A 13,505-nucleotide genomic window follows, 5' to 3' on the forward strand; every position below is an offset into this window, starting at 1 on the left:
ATAGAGCTGTTGAAATGATACCCCATGGCTTTCACATCAGGTGTCCTCGACTCATGACTTTGAGTGAAGAATCCTTTAGGTGCCACTTTGTGCATAAAACTGCAGGAAGTCTGTGGAGACCATTACAATGGAGCCACCCGCAAGATAATTTGTCACAGCAGCACTGAGGCTAACCCAGGGTGGGACATGGCTGTTAAGAAAATCACTGGAATGAATGCCACAGATAAGGGAAGTCATTGCCATTTTAAAAAAAGGATAAAACCTGAGTATCTTTTATGTATGTTATCTTTAGGTAATTAAATAAGAGTAACAGTAATTGAAACAAGTGATAGTTTTCTATCAGTAAATTATAATGACATACTGTTGAATGATCTAACTCCTGGAAGAGACAATGTGTTCATTCCTATTTCTGAATGATTAACTCTAATCAGTGGTTTATGTAAATGACTCTGCATAAAAAAGAGTAAAAGATATTTTCATGGAGAACTGCTTTTTTGTTTTATAAAATTAATTTAGTAACCCAGATGGTCCTTAATGATTTTTGGGAAAAAAAAAAAAGTGGAATCAAATGCATTGGGCTACTTTGACTTTGGGTGCTGTGTTTTTTTCTCCCACAGTGACATCTGTCTACACAGGACAAAATAAATCAGGTAAAGCAAACAGAAGATGTGAATATCCTTGTCTTCGGTTAGTCCAACAGTAGATTTACGAGCAGGGAGCCAGAATGCTGGCACATTCACCTGGCTGGAAACTGCTCTGGAGATGAGCTTTGTTCAGCTAACATCTCTCATTCCATGTGCCCCACTGGCCTTCTATAGTGCCTCCAACTTGGCCAAGTTATTTCTCGTGCTACAACTTCTGATGGCAACTCCTTCTGCATGGAATGATTTTAACTCCAGTCTTCACATTGATAGGTCCTTCTCATCCTTTGGGTCCTGGCTTCAACATCGCCTTCTCAGGGAGGTCTTTTCTAAACCTTCAGCCACCTAAAACCCTCCTCAGATGGGGCACCTGGGTGCTTCAGTCATTTAAGCATCTGCCTTTGGCTCAAGTCATGATCTTGGGGTCCTGGGAACAAGCCCCACATTGGGCTCCCTGCTCAGCAGAGAGTCTGCTTCTCTTTCTCCCTCAATGCACTCTCTCAAATAAATAAATAAAATCTTTAAAAATAAAATAAAATCCTCCTAGGGCATACCTTTTATTTTCTATGCTCAAATGCTATTTGTTTCCTTCATAGAACTTATTGCAACTTAAAAACACATTTTGTGTTTTGCTTATTTGTTGATCACCTATCTTTTCCACTATTCTGCATGGCCCATGAAGGCGGGACCCGTGCCTTCTGTGTTTACTGTGGTATCTTCAGCAGACAGCAGAGAATGTGGCAGCTGGTGAGTAGTCAGTTGGTTCTGGCTAAATATTTGAATGGACAGATTCCTAGACATTCGTCACTAACTTGGCCTGAATGAGGAAAGAGGACTAAATCATTTAGACTTGGTTAAATTCCTCTTTGACCAGTATGTGAGGGTTGGCTAGGCCGCAGTACAAAATAGATACAAACCTATTTTGGCTTCACACACGTTTATTTCTCCATCATAAAACAGGAGGAGACGGTTCTAAGTCAATGGAGATGGGTGCAGAAGGACCGAACAGGCCAACAGCGGCTGGGCCAGCCATCACCGAGCTTCCAAACCCACAGTGGGGGTGAACAATCCCATCAGTTAGAAGGGAAAAGAGCACCAGAGAGTGCATATGGAGGTTTTCAGGGGCTCAGCCTGGGAGTGGCAGGCATCATTCCTGCCTGCTAACACACATCACACACAGTCATGTGTCTACCCCCACTGCAAAGAATGCTGGGAAATATAATCTCATTGTTTCTTCTTGAAGACTTTGGATCAGGATAACAAAAATGTTTTCTTCTTTTTTTTAATGGAAATCCAAGTTGTCTCTAGGTTTCTATTTTTTGCAAATTAATAAATATGGTTTCCACTTATCTTTGTATACTTTTGCCAGTGGGCAAGTGACATAATGTCCTAGAGATGGAATTGCTTTTTCTCCATGTGCACTTTAAACAATATTGATAGAAAATGCCAACAGCAATACAAAAAATAGATTGAAGAATCTTTCCTTCATATCTTTGAATAGCTCATAGTAGTTATTGTTTTCAAAAAAAAGTATTAATACCTATATCAGGGCTAAAAATTGTATTAAAAATTTAGAGGTACTAGCTAAAGAAAAAATGTGCGTGTGTGTGTATGTGTGTATGTGTGTGTGTGTGTGTGTGTGTGTGTGTGTGTATACACATGTATATAAACTTTTAGAATTGAATCACATTTAAAATAATTTTAATCCTTGGGGCATCTGGGTGGCTCAGTGGGTTAAGCCTCTGTCTTCGGCTGGGGTCATGATCTCAGGTCCTGGGATCAAGCCCCACATCGGGCTCTCTGCTCAGCGGAGAGCCTGCTTCCCCCTCTCTCTCTGCCTGCCTCTCTGCCTACTTGTGATTTATCTCTCTGTGTGTCAAATAAATAAATAAAATCTTAAAAAAAATTTAATTGTTGTTAATGAAGGCAAATCAGTCAGCGTTAATATCTTTAATATCCGTTTCCTCTGTCATTTTACTTGTTACTGTCTCACAAAGATACATGGGAAAAAAACGAAATAAAACACCTCACGAAGGCCTGGCGTCCAGTGACTCTTGTCCTTTCTAAGTGGCATCCAGCAGGTGTCTCCCCTCCTCCACTAAGGTGTGCTTTCCTCAAAGCTACTGCTTTTGGAAGTATTGGTAGAGCAAAACTTAAATCCTTCTTCATAGGACTTGTCTTCTTTTTTAAAGGCACAACTTATCTCTTTAAAAATAAACATGAAAATACTTCTTTTAGAACTAATACCAAGGGTCACCTGGGTGGCTCAGTCGGTTAAGCACCTGCCTTCAGTTCAGGTCATGATCGAAGGTCCTAGGATCAAGTTCTGCATTGGGCTCCTCACTCAGCAGGGAGCCTACTTCTCCCCCTGCTTGTGTATGCTATCTCTCTCTCTGAGAGAAATAAAGGTAACTGAATATTATCCTATAAAATTAAAATAAATCCTATGGATTAAAGATTATAGTGGGAAAAAAAGCCATATTAAAAAAGAAACTGCATTTGAATATTCATATAATTTTAGTGTTGGAGTAAGAAACTTTAGAAGCATAACACTAACAGAAAGATAAAGATAGGACAATCTACAGAGAAGAACTAGTACCTATCATGAGTCAAAATGGCTAGATACTAATAGCACTTCCTCCATTTGGAGAGGTGTAAGAAGACAGGACTGTATCCATAATGGAAAAATACTTTTTCTCCCCCTCAAAAAAACATCATTACATATGGGGGAGTATGTACCTTAATGACGTGAAACTTATTTACTTAAGGGAATCTACCAACTAAACTAATTGTTTGGTTGTGTTAAGGATACATACCCCCTTATCAGTGAAATGCATTTAACCCTATTTATATTTTTATGAGAACCTTTTTTAACACTTTCAAATTTTCTCAAAGTGAACTTTTGCCAGTACAGCTAAATTATACAAATATTAAATGTTCATTCATAAGATCCTAACAAACTGAATTCAACAATACATCATAAAAATCATTCACCATGATCAAGTGGGATTTTTCCCATGGATGCAGGAGTGATTCAATTGTTAAAAATAAACCAATGTGATACATCATATCAATAAGAGAAAGAATAAGAACCATATGATCATTTCAATAGATGCAAGAAAAGCATTTGAAAAAGTACAATATCCATCCATGATTTAAAAAAAAAAAATCCTCAACAAAGTAGTTTAGAAGGAATATATGCCAACGTAATAAAACCTATATATGAAAAACCCACAGCTAACATCATCCTCAATGGGAAAAAAACTGAGAGCTTTTCCCCTGAGGTCATGAACAAAACAAGAAGGTCCACTCCAGACACTTTTATTCAACACAACATTAAAAGTCCTGACCACAGAAATCAGACAACAAAAAGAAAAAAGGCATTCATGGGTAAGGAAGAAGTAAAACTTCCACTACCAAAAAACTGCTAGAACTGATGAATTCAGTAAAGGTGCAGGATACAAAAATCAGTGCACAGAAATCTGTTGCATGTCTACACACGAAGAATGAAGCAGCAGAAGGAGAAGTTAAGAAAACAATTCTATGTATAGTTCCTCCCAAAATAGAAAGATATCTAGGAATAAATCTAACCCAAAGAGGTAAAAGACCTACCCGTACTCCAAAAACTATAAAACACTGATGAAGGAAATTGAAGATGACATGAAGAAATGGTACTCCTATTTTTCCACAGTATTCTTTCCTTTTATCTTCATGGCAACTCGGCAAGCTTATTTGAAACGTAGACGCAGGTTAAGAAACTTGACTGCCACATACATTCAGGCACATCTGACATGAGACCAGAACACAGAACTCAGACCTTTCCCCCGCATCTGGTCATCTTTTCCAGATGTGCCACATCTGCCTTTTAGTACCTCCAAGTTTCTAAACTTCTAACCCTTCAGAAATAAAGGTAACTGAATATTATCCTATAAAATTAAAATAAATCCTATGGATTAAAGATTATAGTGGGGGAAAAGGCATATTAAAAAAAGAAACTGCATTTGAATACTCATATAATTTTGGTGTTGGAGAAAGAAACTTTAGAAGCATAACACTAACAGAAAAATAAAGATAGGACAATCTACAGAGAAGAACGATTTTATACTTGGGAATTTAAATCACCATAACTAAATCAAAGTACAGAATTACAATGTGAGGAAATATTTGCAACACATATGACAGGCAAAGAATTTATCTTTTTAATGTGTAAAAATTCCTTATAAATCAATTAGGTGAGGACCCCATTAAAATGGGCAGAAGACATGACTAGGCCAATTCCATTAAAAATATACATGATGAGAAAACACGAAATAACACAAACTAAAAGGTGTCCGATCTCACTAGTAATGAAATTAATTGATGTTTAACAATCTTCTTTCAGTTTGGTCAAGACTGAAAACAATACTCTTCCATTTGGCAATGGTGTGAAGAAACTACTCTCCCATACTTCTGGTGGGAAAGAATTTGTATAACTTTCCTGAAGAATAAGTAGGAAAATGTTGTAAGTCTCTTAAAAACATACATACACTTTGGCCCAGAAATTGCAGATACAAAGATTTATCTTATACTAAAAAATTACTCCTGTGTTTGAAGATGTTCGTTGCAGCATATATATTTTTAAATGTTATAAAAATAGAAATCAATCTAAATGTCCAACTTTAGGGAACTGGTTAAACTATAATGAATTTATACAGTAAAATATTTTAAAGTATTTTAAAATACTTTAAATTTAAAATTTTTTAAATTAAATTATTTTAAAGTATTTTAAATACTTGAAAAATAGTATGTTGTCAGACAATAGTGTTTTTGACCTGGTAGAGTTTAGGATATATTGCTAATGGGGTAAAAGGAATAATTCTCAATAAGATAGGTACTTTATTATATATGTTGGAGGGAAATCATGATACCTCTGTGGCACACACACACACGCACACACACATACACACACACACAAGTCTGAAGAACTCTACACCAAACTGTTTCTAGTGCTTGCCACTGTAGAGTGATAACGTGAATACAGTTTTTACCTCTTTTAATTCTCCAAATAGTCTGCTTTGAGCAAATTTTATGTTTCTAATTTTTAAAATACTATTAAAGGGGTGGCTGATGCCTGGGTGGCTCAGTGGGTTAAAGCCTCTGCCTTCAGCTCAGGTCATGATCCCAGGGTCCTGGGATCAAGCCCCACATCAGGCTCTCAGCCCCACATCAGGCTCTCTGCTCCACAGGGAGCCTCCTTCCTCTTCTCTCTCTCTCTCTCTGCCTGCCTCTCTGCCTACTTGTGATCTCTGTCTGTCAAATAAATAAATAAAATCTTTAAAAAATAAATAAGTAAATAAAGGGGCAGCTGGATGGCTCAGTCGGTTAAGCGGCCAACTCTAGATTTCTGCTCAGGTCTGATCTCAAGGTGCTAGGGAGGAGTCAAGATGGTGGAGGAGTAGCAGCTTGAGACAAGTGTAGGGATAGAGGGCACATATCTCAATATCATCAAAGCCATCTATGAAAAACCCACCACAATTATCATTCTCAATGGAGAAAAACTGAGAGCTTTTCCACTAAGGTCAGGAACAAGGCAGGGATGTCCATTATCACCACTGCTATTCAACATAGTACTAGAAGTCCTAGCCTCAGCAATCAGACAACAAAAAGAAAGTAAAGGCATCCAAATCAGCAGAGAAATCATCAAACTATCACTCCCTGCAGATGATATAATACTATATGTGGAAAACCCAAAAGGCTCCACTCCAAATCTGCTAGAACTTGTACAGGAATTCAGTAAAGTGTCAGGATATAAAATCAATGCACAGAAATTAGTTGCATTTCTTTACACCAACAACAAGACAGAAGAAAGAGAAATTAAGGAGTCAATCCCATTTACAATTGCACCAAAAATCATAAGATACCTAGGAACAAGCCTAACCTAAGAGGCAAAGAATCTATACTCAGGAAACTATAAAGTAGTCATGAAAGAAATTGAGGAAGACACAAAGAAATGGGAAAATGTTCCATGCTCCTGGATTGGAAGAACAAATACTATGAAAATGTCTATGCTACCTAAAGCAATCTACACATTTAATGATCTCGAGATCTCAAGATCAAGCCCCACATCAGGCTCTGTGCTCAGCGGGGAGTAGGGGCCTGATTGAAATTCCCTTCCTCTCCGTCTGCCCCTCCCCCTGCTTGTGTGCCCACTCTGTTTCTAGAATAAATAAATGCATTTTAAAAAATAAAAAATACTATTAAAGTATAGCAGCACTAAGCCCAACATACACTTGAACTGACTAATGGTAAATTCCACTAACTTCAGCCTAAGACTGATCCAGACTGCTTTGGAGCTTAGAGAATTGTTTAAAGGAGGTGAGGTTTCCTGTTCTTTCCAATGGGGCAGGATAGTGTCTCTGGGGGAAGGAGTCTGCTCTCTCTTTACTTTCTCTATCCCATTTGGAGATGTGTCTTTCCCAGGGAAGGAGTAGGACTTCTGTTTCCACAGAAGTGGGAGCCAAGCTACAAACTATTCCAGAGGGTTGGGCTAGAATGTCTGATGACCACACTTGCCAGCCGGTCTTAACAATTCTTTTGATCTTCACATCAAAACGACTCCATTGAAAGGCAGAGGGAGGATTACTGATGAGCAGGCACATTCTAGTTCAAAGATCTTGCTCCATCAGTAGGTTTTCATCTAATCATCTCTGTGGTAATTCAGGACTATTAAATAAATTGAGACATGGAGGTATGACACAGTTTAGCAAGATCTGCTATTTCCCGGGAGCCCCGAGGTTCTCTGGTAGCTTGGGGGTGGAGGACAGCTGGGGTGGGGCAGGAGATGGAGAGTCCTGAAGGGGAACCTCAGTCCCCTGAGAAAGTCTAAGACCACCCCCTCCAAGGGAAGCACCATGAGGCAAAAGCCAGCTTGGTGGTCCTCTGTCTTTCAGACTCCATCTCAGAGTCAGAATGGCTGCTTCTTGCCTTCCTTGGTTTCTTCCACCAGATAACGGCATTGCCTTCACTGGTTCATTTCAAGTGGTCCTAAGTTTAGTCCTTTCAGGCACCAAGCTCTTAATTATAGCAAAGTGATTTTAATGTTGGAAGACATTGTAAAATAGCTGATTAACTTTTTTTTTTTCAGTTCTGTGCACAGTGGGGAAAGAAAAGAATGAACATGACCTGGCACCCATACCAAAATCAGAGAGTACAAATCGAGGTGTTTTGTTTTGTTTTTTGTTTTTTGCTTTTTTTCCAACACAAATATGCATTTTTAAATTTAATTTAATTTAATTTTTTTTTTTTTTTTTTTTTTTTTTGCCAACAGGCTGTGTAAAGTTCTTTGTGGTAATGGTCTTTAAGGAACAAATTATACTTTGAGAAGAAGCCAATGATCATGGATAATATATAGCTGGGGAGAAAAAGAAGAAAAGAAAAGAGGAAGCAGCAACCTCCTCCTAACTAGAGCTCCTTAACAACAGGGAAGAAAGTCAAGTCCAGGAGGGGCCAGTGAGTACTACAAATTCTTTAGCTTTTGATTTTGTTGTTGAAGATTTATTATTTCTCAGAAAATCTAGCCAAATTTTTGGCAACCTGGCCAAATCTTTTTAGTGATGCCCTTGATGAATGGTTAGCCCCCACACTTCATTACCAAATTTGAAATTACTGCCAAGTCACATTGACTAGCATTTGTTTCCATGTCTAGAAAGGCTCTGGCTCTATTTATAATTCTGTGATTTGTTTACCTGTGCCACTCGGCAGGGTTATTATTTTCCTTCAGGTGCTTTTCACAAACAAATGTTATTATTTCACTAAAGACTCTTTGGGAGTGACTCCTGGAATTTTGGAAGGATTACTAGCTCTGAAGGCTAGTAAACGGGCTAGAAGCTTGTACTGCGGAAGAGGGCATTTAACTTTAATACAGTCTTCAAAGATTTCAACTGTCAACTTAGTACTTATGATATTTTACATTTTCCCAACATTCTGTCCCAAAATTAATCAATAGTTTTCATCTTCCTTCTTTGGATGATCGTATTTCATCCAAAGGGAGAAGCCGTTCATAGAACACAGATGGTTCCAGCACTATTCTTAAAACTTCTGAGCCAAGCTACAAACTATTTATTTAGTGACATTCATTTCAAATTTCATTTCAGTGTTTTGCTCATGGTGAACACTCAGGAAATATTTCCCATCATCTGTTTAAAATGACACAACCACGAAATTCATAAAAACAACCTATCCTTCCCATATTGTCTTCTCAAAAAAGCTTTCTTTCATCAAGCTTCCTACCACTTTCCTTTTTAACTATGAAAAGTTGCAAAGAAGAAATTTTATCAGTGTATTTAGATTTTTGTTGGTATCACTGACCAATTATGGCCATTATGGTACCTCTGTTGAGTAACTGTTGAGTGTTTGGAATTGACACCATAGACCTGGCATAGCTTCCATCACTTTTATTTGTACTGGAAAACCAAGAAGTTAAGTTGACTCACTTAACTGCAGTATCCTCTCTACTGTGGTGGCCTGGAGCCAGTTGTGTCATATCTCCAAGGTAATGCCTGTATTCTACCGAAGAACATTCGTCCATCTAATTTTATAAATTCTATAGATTATACACAACTATTATCTCCAACTTATAGATGAGGAAACCAAGATTTGGATAAGTTAAGGGCCTTCATGAAGTCACAATTAATTACATTTGGGATTAAAACCAAAGACCCTCTCCTCAAAAAGCCCCTATTGCTAACCACAGTGGATCACAGTTTCCATCATCTAGAATAATAAAACCATCCTTCACCTAACATTAAAAAAAATCAAGTAGTTCTTCATCTCTAAAAGGAGAAATAATAACACCAGTCTTTATTGTTATGATCTTTTATAGCTGCAAAGTATTTTCAGGCTCATGACGTCAGATTATCTTAAAAATAACTTTAGAAGTAAGTTCGAACACCCCATTTTATAGATGAAGAAGCTGATTTCCAATAACTTGAAAAAGATTCTCTCAAGGATACACAAATGAATAAGTGGTGGAGGCACGCTCTTCATCTAGTCCCCGTGCTTCCATATGTGGATTCCACGAGCTGCTGATGCTAGTTTAGGCAGAAAATGGCGATGAGCCATGTTTTCTGTAGAGATACGGCCATTTTATTGAAAGAAATTCTTGTGTGTGTGATAAGAACACTTTCCCAGAGGAAGGAGAGACCTGCCGAAGTATTTGAATTTACCTTCCTGCCCTGAGTCAACCCCAGAACCAGACTAATCTAGCCCATTTGTCAAGAGAAGTTGGTTTCAATGTATATTTGTCATTAAGATATCCTTGAGGAAAGGGGCTATAAGAATCTGAAGTGCCATAGAAACTAAAGCACCATATAAAACTAATATATACAAAAATATATTTCATTCACTGAAACAATTTTTAAATATTTAAATCTTAATTTTCTGAACTATGGTGGTCCTTACTGGTTCCCAATAATAAAAAATAAATTTAGTTTAAGGCTACTTCTCATTTTGAGTGTAGTGTAATTCTCTTGATTGGACTAAGCTGGCTAAGAGTACACTCACTCTGTTCTTCCTGCAGGAGAAAAGGTGAATCAATCCTTTCATCTCCCACTCAACCTTCACCTCTAATCATTGCAGTGTCTTTCCACGTGTACTTTTTAATTCCACCACAACCTAACCTCTATTCAGCTTTGATGTACCAATATGAAAATTGTGTCTGAGAAGCTTCAACTCTCCTGTGATCTTTTTCTTAGTTGAATGTCAATATGAGCTGTGATTTTATGAATACCTGTAAATTATAAAAGGAGGAGAAATGGCCAGAAACATGCTAGGTAGCAAGGGAAGAGCATCTTTGACCTAAGAATTTACCATTATCCTCAGATAACATTTGCTGAACATTTGTCAGAGGCCGGGCTGACGGATATATATATTAATCTATCCACTCTTCACAATAGATGCATGAAGTGGGGTTTTTAAATCTCCATTTCTTAGTTGAGAAAACTAGGGCAGAGAAAGATCAGGGCAGGGAATTTGCCGAAGCTCACATGGAAAGGGAGAGAACTAGGTTTCAAGTCCAGGCTACCCGGTCTTAGACTGTGTTGGCTTCACTCTACAAACTAGATTGGGACACAAACATTAGACCCTTCTGGACCTAAAAACAGAACACCTGTTTCTCAGAGAAAATGAAAAGCGAAATTAGAGATGGAGACAGTATAAAAGGAACAGGATTTTCTGTCAACTGAAAATAAAATATATTGAAATGGGGTAACCATTCAGTAAATGTGAGTCAAACTCAAGCCACGCAGAAAAAGTTCAGGATGTAAGCCAGGAAATGTAAAATGAGAGGTTAGTGCAGAGCCTGAGATCTGGGTTCGTGTATACTGGGCATTACCACCCATGGGCTCTCAGGCAAGGTCACAGGGTCGGAGTCCTGGACACTGCACACGCCCAGAGCCAGCGCTTCAGGGTTTATTCCAGCTTCCAGTCCTGTGTCTCAAAAGTGCCCTTTGGAGGAGATCAGCTAGATAGCTTATCAATCCATTGAAAACTCCTACAAATCCAACAGGAGACCGAAGAGAAGAAGAACAACAATTCTAGAAACAGAAAATCAACTACTTTCTGAAAGGTAGGATGGTGGAGAAGTGAATCCAAAGCGACAGGAAGATAAACCGTTGGGGGGGGGGGGGGAGGTGGCTCCCGGCAAGCGGCAGAGCAACTGAGCACAAAATCAGGACCTTTAAAAGTCTGCTCCAGAAGCACCTGGGTGGCTCAGTGGGTTAAGCCGCTGCCTTCAGCTCAGGTCATGATCTCAGGGTCCTGGGATCGAGTCCCACATCAGGCTCTCTGCTCAGCAGGGAGCCTGCTTCCTCCTCTCTCTCTCTCTGCCTGCCTCTATGCCTACTTGTGATCTCTCTCTGTCAAATGAATAGATAAAATCTAAAAAAAAAAAAAAGTCTGCTCCACTGAGGGACATCGCTCCAGAGGCTAAACCGGGGTGAAGCCCACAGGGCCAGCGTGGCCCCAGGTCCCATAGGGTCACAGAGGGATAGGGGGTGTCTGAGTGTCACAGAGCTCACAGGTATTAGAGCGGGGAAGCCGGCTACAGAGCCGAGGAGTGAGCTCTCAACTTGGGCTTACCTTGAACCGGTCACAGGCTTGGTGAGCTCGGAGTGCGGCCGGAGGCCACGGAGATGGGAGTGATTGGGCGCTGTTCTCTGAGAGCGCACTGAGGAGTGGGGCCCCGGGCTCTCGGCTCCTCCTGGCCGGAGACCAGGAGGCCGCCATTTGTATTCCCGTCCTCCAGAACTGTACGGAAAGCGCTCAGGGAACAAAAGCTCCTGAAAGCAAACCCGAGCGGATTACTCAGCCTGGCCCCTGGTAAGGGCGGTGCAATTCCGCCTGGGGTAAAGACACTTGAGAATCACTACACCAGGCCCCTCGCCCAGAAGATCAACAAGAAATCCATCCAGGACCAAGTTCACTTACCCAGGAGAAAGCAAAGCGTGGTATTCATGGCTTTCTCCCCATGATTCTTTAGTCTTGCAGTTAATTTAATTTTTTTTAATTTTCTTTTTTTTCTTCCTCTTCTAAATTTTTTTTAACTTTTACCCTTTCCTCTTTTAATGTTTTTTTTAACTAGTTTATCTTAAGAATACCTTTCATAAAAAAAAAATAATATTTTATGAACATTATTATAGTCATATTTATCCTTCATTGTATCTAACTTTATTTTTTGTATACATAGAGGGTTTTTTCTTCTAAAAAATTTGGGGTACAACTTCTTCTAATAGATCAAAATATACCCTAGATCTAGCTCCGGGCTTGTTCTAGTCTCCAGTCTGAGCAAAATCTCTTCACTTTCTTTTTCTTTATTCTCCCAGCCAACTTACTTTATCAATTCCTTTTTTAGAAATTAAAAAATGTATATATTTTTTTTCATCTTTATAGGCATATTCCATCCCTTCATTGTGTTTACCCTTATATATGTTTTTCATTCTTTAAAATTTTGGGAGGTAGTTTCTTCTAAGAGACCAAAATACTCCCAGAATTAAGTGGTTGACCCAGTTCTAGTCAGCAGGCTAATATATATACTTTTCTCTTTTTTATATTTTTAAAAATTTGTTTTCTTTTTTTTAAATTTTTTTTCTGGACTTCCCTTTATCCCCTTTCTCCACCCCGAGATTTGGGGTCTCTTCTGATTTGGTTAAAGCACATTTTCCTGGGCTCTTTGCCACCCTTTCAGGGTTTTTTGTTTTGTTTTGTTTTGTTTTCTTCTTCGTATATTCTTATCTGGACAAAATGACAAGGCGTCAACACTCACCACAAAAAAAAAAAAAAAAAAAAAAAAAGAACAAGAGGCAATACCGAAGGCTAGAGACCTAATCAATACAGACTTTGGTAATATGTCAGATCTAGAGTTCAGAATGACAATTCTCAAGGTTCTAGCGGGGCTCGAAAAAGGCATGGAAGATGTTAGAGAAACCCTCTCAGGAGAGATAAAAGCCCTTTCTGGAGAAATAAAAGAACTAAAATCTAACCAAGTTGAAATCAAAAAAGCTATTAATGAGGTGAAATCAAAAATGGAGGCTCTTACTGCTAGGATAAATGAGGCAGAAGAGAGAATTAGTGATATAGAAGACCAAATGACAGAGAATAAAGAAGCTGAGCAAAAGAAAGACAAACAACTACTGGACCACAAGGGGAGAATTCGAGACATAAGTGACACCATAAGATGAAACAACATTAGAATAATTGGGATTCCAGAAGAAGAGGAAAGAGAGAAGGGAGCAGAAGGTATATTGGAGAGAATTATTGTAAAGAATTTCCCTAATATGGCAAAGGGAATAAGCATCAAAATCCAGGAGGCACAGAGAACCCCCCTCAAAA

At 38.7% G+C, this 13,505-nt stretch overlaps 1 protein-coding gene across 1 annotated transcript in view; it reads right to left on the bottom strand.

Moving 5' to 3' along the window:
* RAB27B (RAB27B, member RAS oncogene family) overlaps positions 1 to 11,926 on the bottom strand; it is a 206,502-nt gene extending 194,576 nt beyond the window's left edge. The window contains exon 1 of the mRNA XM_082699654.1: positions 11,757 to 11,926. The gene's annotated coding sequence lies outside the window, so the exon portion shown is untranslated. The remainder of the gene's footprint in view (positions 1 to 11,756) is intronic.
* Between the last annotated feature and the right edge of the window lie 1,579 nt (positions 11,927 to 13,505).

This window comes from Mustela nivalis, assembly GCF_964662115.1.
Source record: "Mustela nivalis genome assembly, chromosome: 14".
Taxonomy (NCBI): Eukaryota; Metazoa; Chordata; class Mammalia; order Carnivora; family Mustelidae; genus Mustela; species Mustela nivalis.